Raw genomic sequence first — 8,587 nt, 5'->3', positions numbered from 1 at the left:
TCTTTCTTCTTATAGCACCCAGGACCACCTGCCCAGGGCTGGCACTGCTCACAGTGAGCTGAGCTTCCCTATAACAGTCACCAACAGAAAAAAAAAAATGCACCATACACTTACCAGCAGGCTAATCTGAAGGGGGCTTTTTCTCAGTCCAGCTCCCTCTTCTAAAACGACATAAAACTACCCAGAACAGCTAGCTAAGATCTTGATACCTTGTCTCAACCTCTCCCCCCCCCCAGGGGGGGGAGCATATAGAAATGATTTACACATCACAGCAGAGACAATCGTAGTAGTCTCTTTTTATAATAACAATGTCATATTATTTATATGTATGTTCATTTTACTATTTTGCAATGGTCTTTGAAAAATCATTCATCTGCAATCGACACCCTGAGAAGAGTGTCAATTGTCCTCTTCTAGCCTTTCAGTCTTGTTCCTCTGAGGCGGGGTTCTCTCTGGACTTGGTCCTTTCGTGCTTTGGTATAGGCTGGTAGTCTGCTAGCCTCGGTGGCCCTCTCGGTGTCTGAGCCCTCAATGTCTGTCCCCTCGGTGTCTGCCCCCTCAGGGTCGGCCCCCTCCGTGTCGGCCCCCACAGTGTCTGCCCCCTCCGTGTCGGGCCCCTCAGTGCGAGCATTGTAAGCACCTGCCATCCTATACCTGCCTTGTTACCTGGATGCTAGAATCCGAATTCAGGTTCTCCTGATAGCAAAGCAGCACTCCTCACCATGGAGCCGCTTCCACAGCTGTGGGCATCATGACCTATGGAGCCCCAAACCTCTGTGTTTAAGTTCAGGGGTGTGGTGTGAACCTGCAGACTTAGCTACCTGTGGTAGGAAGCTCACTCAAACCCAGGAACTCTAGGCCAGCTTTGTCAACACAGTGAGGATCGGCCACACCAAACAAAAATGAAAACAGCTTATCCCACTTATTCTTAACATGGAATCAAAATTGCAAAATTTTAGTTTCAAGGTCTGTGAAAATAATGTGTCCTGAAGTTTGTTTTAGCAGCCTCAAGGTGCATAAACGCTTGAAATCTGCGGCTGGGGCCTTAAAGGTTCCCCTGAGGCTTGCATGTGGAAAGGCCTGGTTCCCAGTTGAAGGTGCCGTGGGGGAACTTTTGCGTGTGTGGCCTAGCTGGCGGAAATTAGGTCCCTTGGGGTACCTCAGTGGAGGGTATATCAAGACCTCTGTCTCTCAATTTTGACTTCTCAGATTCCACAAGGGAGGTAAGCAGCTTTGTTCCACGTGCTCCCTACTGTGATGCTCCATACCCAACCAGAGCCGAGGGCTGAGGGACCGTGGACAGAAACCCCGTAAGCAAAAATAACCCTTCTAAGTTATCTATCTCAGGTATTTCCTCGCAGCTACAGACGGTGAACGTGAATTCACAGCTCTTCTTCACTGGAAATGAATGTAATCAGGATTCCAGTTTGTGATACACACCTTATCACACTTAGTCTGTGTACTCAGTGTCTGGGACTGCTATCAAGGAAAGCGACCCAGGTTCCTGGCGCACGAGAACCAGTTGTTATTTTTATTGCACTAATACTAACCGTTATTGCAATAATTTTACTACTTACGAGAATGATGCTAGTAAGTGACTTTAGTTCCCCTACTCTTGTCGATGTCGCAAAGATAATACCCTCCCTCACTTTTTCATAGTGACGGTGAGGAGCGACTGATAGAATACACGAATGCCTGCGGTTACCTGGAAAGTATCATTGCAGGCAAGGCTCTACTGCCTAGGGCCAATTTGATATTGTTAATTTTACGAGGGTTAGGAAAGAAAAAGTGACTTTGGCGAAGGTGAATCACTAAAGGAGGAAGCAAATGACTAGAGGAACACGGGTGTGTGTGGGGGGTGCCGATGCTGGAGGCAATGAGTTGATACTGACAGCTGGCCGTGCAACTCAGTAAAGATGAAATAAGTAGAAAAAGCGATAGAGGTCTGATTGTACAAAAGACCTGGGGGAGATTCTATCCACGTGTGTGTGTGTGTAAAACTTTCCATTAGATTTTTCTGTTTTTTAAGACATTGTCTCTTCCCCGTTTGCTTTGCAACCTAGGTTCCCAAGCCTCTGCCTGGAGATATCCTGACTCTCAAGGCTTAAATCTCCTCTCCTCCACGGGGTTTGCCCACTCTCTCCTGCCTCTCCCACAGGAAGAATAAATGGTTTCTTTTCAAGCCTTTCCTGTGAAAGCGCTTCTTTCACTGGAGACCGAGGGGGACCCAGCTTTTCCTTATTCGGTTTCCTGGACCTGCTCAACTGTCTCCCACGAAATAGGCACCCGGCGAAGGTTTAGTCAGTGAAAGCACTTTGAAGAAAGAACTTTTAGAAGTTGAGAGGGCATTTAAGGCCAGGATTCGCAGAAAGAACGCCTCTCACACACGCCCTGGCAATCATTATCTCCAGGGTCGCTCTGAGGCTGAACCGGGCCCCTGCGGCGGGGCACTGGGCCTGGGAGCCGCGCGAATCCCTCGGGAAGGGCCCCCCTCCCACGCCAGCCGACGCCGTGGGCGTGGCCTGCCCGCGGGGGTTTCCGCGCCCGGGGCGTGCCGGGCGGGGGATGTGGGGCGGGGCTTCCGCCAGAAGGGGGCGGGGCTTGCGCGTTGAGTTCTCTGACGGCCCCAGTCAGGGAATTTCAATTTGAAACCCGGCGGAGGGTGGAGGCGGCAGGCGCGGAGGGCCGGCGGCTGGGGCTGAAGCGGGACGTGTCCTCGGGGGCGAGCAAGCTCGAGAGGGGCGGTGTCCGGGTAAGGAGGCGAGCGGACTCCGGGGTGGCGGGCGGCGTCCCCTCGGGCTGCAGGCGGGAAGCCGACCCCGGCAGGAAGCCCGGGACGACTGTCCCAGGCGGGGGAGGGGGCGGCCGTGGGCCCTTCTCCCTCCCTGCCGGGACCACGGCACCGTCCCCCCTCTCCGTCTCCACCCCGGACGCACCGGGGGCCCGCCGAGCCTCAACCGAGGCGCGGCTCCATCCTGGGCGCGGGGCTCGGCAGCATGGCTCGGGGTCGCCGGACATGGGCCCGTGGGGAGCGTGGGCGCTGCGGGAGTCTGGGAGGGCGCTGCGCCGGCCCCACGCGCGCGGCAGCTCGGGCCCACACGGGCGACCCTCCGCCTCCGCCCCTGCCTGCGCGGGCTCGGAGTTGCGGGCTAGCTCGCACGTTTTCGGCGGCGAGCCTTCCAGCTCCCGACACCAGGCCCTCCAACCACTGATGGCTTCCTTTTCTCCTGCACTGGCAGCTGAGGGATGGGAGCAATTTAGGTGCGCTGCAGGGGAAGGGCGAGGTGGAGGAAATAGCGGAGCCCGGTGGCGTTGAGGTCGGCGTCTGGGGACCCCCCCCCCCCCATCCTCGATCCCAGACGTCTGCGGGGAACGTTAGTCTTTAAGTGTCCCCAGATGCCAACCTCTGGCGGGGCCAAGTATTTTGGTTTTTATTTTTTGTTTTTGGCTTTGGTGAAGTTAGAAGAGCTCCCGCCCACAGTGTGTTATTTTGGGGAGTGGTCTCTGTGCGGAGCCTTCGGTACAAACTGAGGAAGCCCGTCACTAAATCCCTTCATTTCAGTAAATCTCTGTCACCTTAACATCATTCCCTGTTTTTTTAAGGTCCCTGGATGGGGGGTAGGGAAAGTGGGACCTAGGGGAGTTGTGTATATATTTTCTCCTTTCGGAATCAAGGTTTTCTCTGTTACTTGAACTTTGTAGCTTGTGAAATGTCTGGTGAGCAGGGCTGTATGCTCTTGTTATTGAGATTAACCCAAAACAACAACAACAAAACTACTGTCCCAGTTTTCTCCATCTTTCTTCAGCCCTTCCTGTTTTTGTGATTCTTTCGTGGGGGTGTGCTATCTTTGTATTCTTTATAGTACTGAATTGACAGTTTTTTTTAGCCTGCCCTGTCAGACATCCCCGTGGGTTTGAGGGAAACTTGATCCGTTTCTTGGCTGTGGGAGATGGGGTTGAGAATTCTCAATATTTGTACAGGCTTTCCTAGCGGGAAGAGTAATGTATAGTACCATTCAGTTTGTTTGCAGACTCCCGCTACGAGAAATCTCTGATTTGCTCTTGGCAGCCACTGATGGGGGCCACATTGAAAAAATCCTGTCTTGGTAAGGGCCAGAAAGCCTCTCAGCAGGCCGCTAGTTTGACTAATCTAAAGAGAGAGGCCGCGTCACCTGTCAGGGATAGGGTGGTCATTTTCACAATTCAGTTTGAGAGCCACTGGCAAACGTCTATGTGCTTTGGAGGCCCTTGGAGAACTGGAGGAGTGGTAATGGCTTAGAGTAGTGGTGTGGATTTTTGCTAATTTACTCCTGTTCTGCTTTCCTCACTTCGCAGGCAGAATTCCCTTTGAAGTACGTAGTGGTCTCTCCTTTGCAGACTGACTGCTGAGGACAAGAGGCTGCTCATTGATAGGAGAGGACACTTTCTCTCCTTTGAAAGTACCCCCACCCCAAGAAAGACATAGTCAGAACAGTTCCTACTAGAAGTAGGACACTGTGTGCAGGAAAAAAAAAGTATGGCTGGACTGAGCTAACACCCCTCAACGCTCTTAGATGGGGATTGTTTAAAAGAATCAAGAGCGGTACCATTATTTAACATTACTCATCTTAATGGATTTTTCAGCGACATGTTTGGTATTTCTGTAAGAAATGTAAACTGCTATGGGATAGTTCAGAATAATTGATGATGGATGTTTAAAGTCTGAATTTTTAGGTCCAATTAGAAAGAAGCCCATTTGGAGCTTTTAGGGGAAGAATCTGAATGGATGTCCGCCACCCACCCATTAAGTACAGATGGAAAAGTAAGGAACTCAGAAGTCTTGCTATACCTTGAGAAATGGCTTCAGACATTTTGTTCATGAATGTTTCCTGTTACATGAGCATCTGGACCAGGGAGACCCATCTTTAGGTTTGTGAGAACATTAGCCTTCCAGCTTAACTTTGCTGACCTGAGTTGGTGAGCGTGGTGTCTTCTTCTTTTTAATGTAATGTTCTCGTGGTTTACCCTTTCCAAATTACCAGTTCCGAAGATTTGAGTTTAGAAACCTATCCAGTGACCAGAATGTAAGAAATAGATATTTAAAAATCAGAACCACGTCCACGTGGGCTACCCAAACCCATGCTTTCAACTAAAAATACTTACGAAGATGACAAAGCAGTCTTCAACCAGAATATTTATTGGTAAATTTTCTCTGTAACTAGTAATTCTGTATAGTTATGCTTACATTTAGTCTGCTCTGAATCACCACCTCAAGTTGCTGTGGCTAGTGACCTACAAAGGTTGTATCTTTACCATTTTGTTTAGGAATGTGGGGTTCATATTTTATGTAGTTAGAGGCTTGATTTTTGCTTCTGTTTCCACAGTAAAGCCTGGACTTTTTTATTATTTGAACTGAGGTAGCTGTGGGTCGACATTTTTAAAATATAAATTGCTAGTTATTTTTTTAAGTAAGGCAGCAGAAGTTTTTAGAGATCAATACCAGCAACTGGCGTGTTGCCTTTCTGAAGTTTGTATTGTTTGTTAGAGAAAACAAAGGAAATGTGCCTATCTCCTCCGCCCCACCTTTGTTTAGAAACAGTTCCAGTGGACTCGCTTGCTGTTTTTTCCAGATTGGAGTTGTTGTACCTAACCACTGGGTACTCTCAGCAGATTTAAATACCTCGAGTAAATGTTTATTCTGGCTTCCATAGTCAGCAAGGACTAGCCAAACCCTAATTTACTGCTCTTTTATAGAATCTTGGACTAAACCTCAGGGCTGAACTTTTAGCAGTCAGCAAATCTAGTCTTAGCCCCGTCTCTTCTCCCTCTACACAGACCTTTCTGGCTTCTTTAGAAGACCCAAGTAAATAGGGGATTTGTGTGTGATTCCTTCACAGATTGTAGACAGAGCATCCTTTGGGAAGGCCATGTTTTGGCATGAACCAGTAACTTGATATTCATAAGATTTCTATCATTTGTCTGTCTGGGAAGTGCCCCAAACTAAAATCTAAGATGGAATGACTTCTTTGTATCATAGGGATATGGCCACCACAGTACCTATTAATAGTGCAGTTGCTTAGAAGTCATTACAAAAATACTATCTCCAATATATCTAGAAACAATTGACCATTTGGGGTAGGTTTTTCTGTAAAGTGTGTGTTTTTGTGTATTTTGTATGAGGTAAAAGGGAATATACATAACACACACACGCACATTTTACATGTATTTGTTAGATGGGGGAACCTTTATATTATACTCACTAGTTGAAAAATTAATTCACTGGACCTTTTTACATATATTTTAAAGGTTTATTTTATTTCGTGTGTGTGATTATTTTACCTGTGTGTATGTCTGTGTACCGTGTGAGTGCCTAATGCTCACACAGGCCCAAAGAGGGTGCTGGTTCTATTGGCACTGGAGCTGCAGGTGGTTGTTAAGCTTCGCAGGAGCTGGAAATCAAGCCTCGATCCTCCACAAGAGCAGCAAGTGCTCTTAACTGCTGAGCCATCTCACCAGCCCTGAGAGTATTTAAAAAACAAAACAAAACACAGGGTCTGCACTCAGAAGGCAGAGGCAGGCAGATTTCTCCAAGTTCAAGGCCAGCTTGGTGTTCGTTGTGAATTCCAGGACAGCCAAGGCTATGTAGAAAGGCCCTGTCTCTACCAAACAGAACAAAAAAGATAATTAAAACATACAACAATAAAAACCTAGAGTCTCATCCAGCTCAGGATGATATTGAGCCTACTAGATGGCTAAGGTTAGCTTTGAACTCCTTAAGTGCTGGCATTCCTTGAAAGCTTGGGTTGACTTTATAGAAATTGGTCATAGCTTAGGAAGAAACAACATGTAAATAACAAAGAGAACTTGCTTTAAAAAAAATCTCTGGATATAGTTTCCCCTTGTTATTTTGATTGGTTTTGGATCTGTTTAAGTTTTTTTTGATGGGTGTTTTCCATGTCTAGAATAGTAAATCATCTGTTTTCCTGGTTTGAGGAATAGCATTTATTTTAACAAGAGTTTTTCTGGGAAAAAAAAAATGAGAGTCTTTTTTTTTTTTTTTGAATTTTCCTATCAGTACATTCAAATTCTTCTGTATGTTTCCCCCTCAAGATGGAATTGAGTTAATTTCATATTCTCAGTACTGTTAAGTATGTTTCACTCAGATAACTTATTTTTTTATTTTAGCATGTTTTTCATTTAGCATCCTTTAGATGACTTAAGACATGACATGTAAGAGGAGGCAGAATAGAGAAAAAAATGGCATATAGCCGTCTTTTTCAAACCCTAAATTCAGGTTTCCAGCTCTCTGGATGCACTTTGGAGCTGAACCTGTCAGACTTAATGACAGTGCTGAGTTTGTTCATTTTTGTAGAGTCACTAGTGTTTGACCAGTATACATTTCATTAGTTTGAAGACATTCAAATGTGATTTATATTTTGCCATTGTTCTTTGTTTTTTCCCCCCTTTTTTCCAAAGAGGCTACTTCTTAAGAAAACACACACACACACACACACACACACACACACACACACACTCTAAACTTGGTCAGAAGGAAACTTTGACATTTCTTAATTCATACTCTTGCCCTGAGGACACAGAAGGTTAGTGAGAATGTGTTGTTTGGAGTATTCTTCAGACTGTAACAAGTCAAGAAGTTAGATTATGTTTGTGTATGCCATGTTGGGTGAATGAGTACATGAAAGAGGTTACCGTGAGAGGTGAGGGGCACACGGAAAAAGATAAAATATGGATATGAGATTATTTGGTGGGGTGAATCAGAAAAAGTTTCAAATTGCTGATCTACTTCAGTCCTTATTTTCTAAGTAACCGTTACTGTATGAGATAAGGCTTCTGACCTTGAGCACCCTGAGGACCTTGAGCACCCTGTTACTTTGTGCTGGGGATTGAACCCAGGGCTGCACTGTAGCAGCAGAGCAGTGTCCCCAGACCTAGTTCTTAAATGTCAGATTAGGAAATCAAAGTCTTCCGAGACATCCTGTTCCCTTTCTGTTATGCTATTGTACTTCGGTCACTTATTTTTTTCCTCCCCTGCTTGATTGTGCTTACTTCCTTTCCATTGAATTCTTTAGGTGATCCCTTTTGTGCTGTTGTCAAGGTGAAACTGAATTCTGATAGACAATCTTAGCTGCTTACATTCTTACCTGTGAGCTCAATGCCTGCCTTTATTTCCTTAGAAATTTCCCATGGTCGAGTTGTTGATTAGAGAGGGTCATTAACACGTTTGTGCTATTTGTTTGGTGTTGGCTAGTCTGCCACTCTGCCAGGGACTTTGAGCAAAGAATTTCACAGAGGCATTTCTTTAATGGTGATTGTGTGTGTGTGTGAGTGTGCACGCGTGTGTGTAAAAGTCTTACTTATCTCATAGAGTGATATGAGATTAGATGAGCCAGTGTCTATAAAATGCTTCGCACAGTGCCTGGCGTCTGTGAGAATTGTTGGGTTATGAAAAGACGACAGCTTGTGACTGTGTGGTAAGCACATTTTTTTGCAGTAGTCAGGAACCAGTTATCTGTGTGGAAATGCAGTCTGATATGAGGCTAGAGTTTCCTATGGCTGAAATGCCTTTTTAAAACTATTTTTAGTATGG

The 8,587-nt window shown here is 46.2% G+C and overlaps 1 protein-coding gene across 23 annotated transcripts in view; it reads left to right on the top strand.

Moving 5' to 3' along the window:
* Positions 1-2,615: 2,615 nt before the first annotated feature.
* Positions 2,616-8,587, top strand: part of Epb41l2 (erythrocyte membrane protein band 4.1 like 2) — a 180,524-nt gene continuing 174,552 nt past the window's right edge. For 22 of the 23 annotated variants that reach the window (XM_085689615.2, XM_085689611.2, XM_085689605.2 and 19 more), the window contains exon 1: positions 2,616-2,752. The gene's annotated coding sequence lies outside the window, so the exon portion shown is untranslated. The remainder of the gene's footprint in view (positions 2,753-8,587) is intronic. The other variant, XM_087911344.1, reaches the window with a different exon arrangement.

The sequence above is a fragment of the Myodes glareolus genome, chromosome 1 (assembly GCF_982192425.1).
Source record: "Myodes glareolus chromosome 1, mMyoGla1.1, whole genome shotgun sequence".
NCBI classification, from domain to species: domain Eukaryota; kingdom Metazoa; phylum Chordata; class Mammalia; order Rodentia; family Cricetidae; genus Myodes; species Myodes glareolus.
The sequence above is the reverse complement of the archived record's forward strand: the minus strand, read 5'-3'. Positions and strand labels throughout refer to the sequence as shown.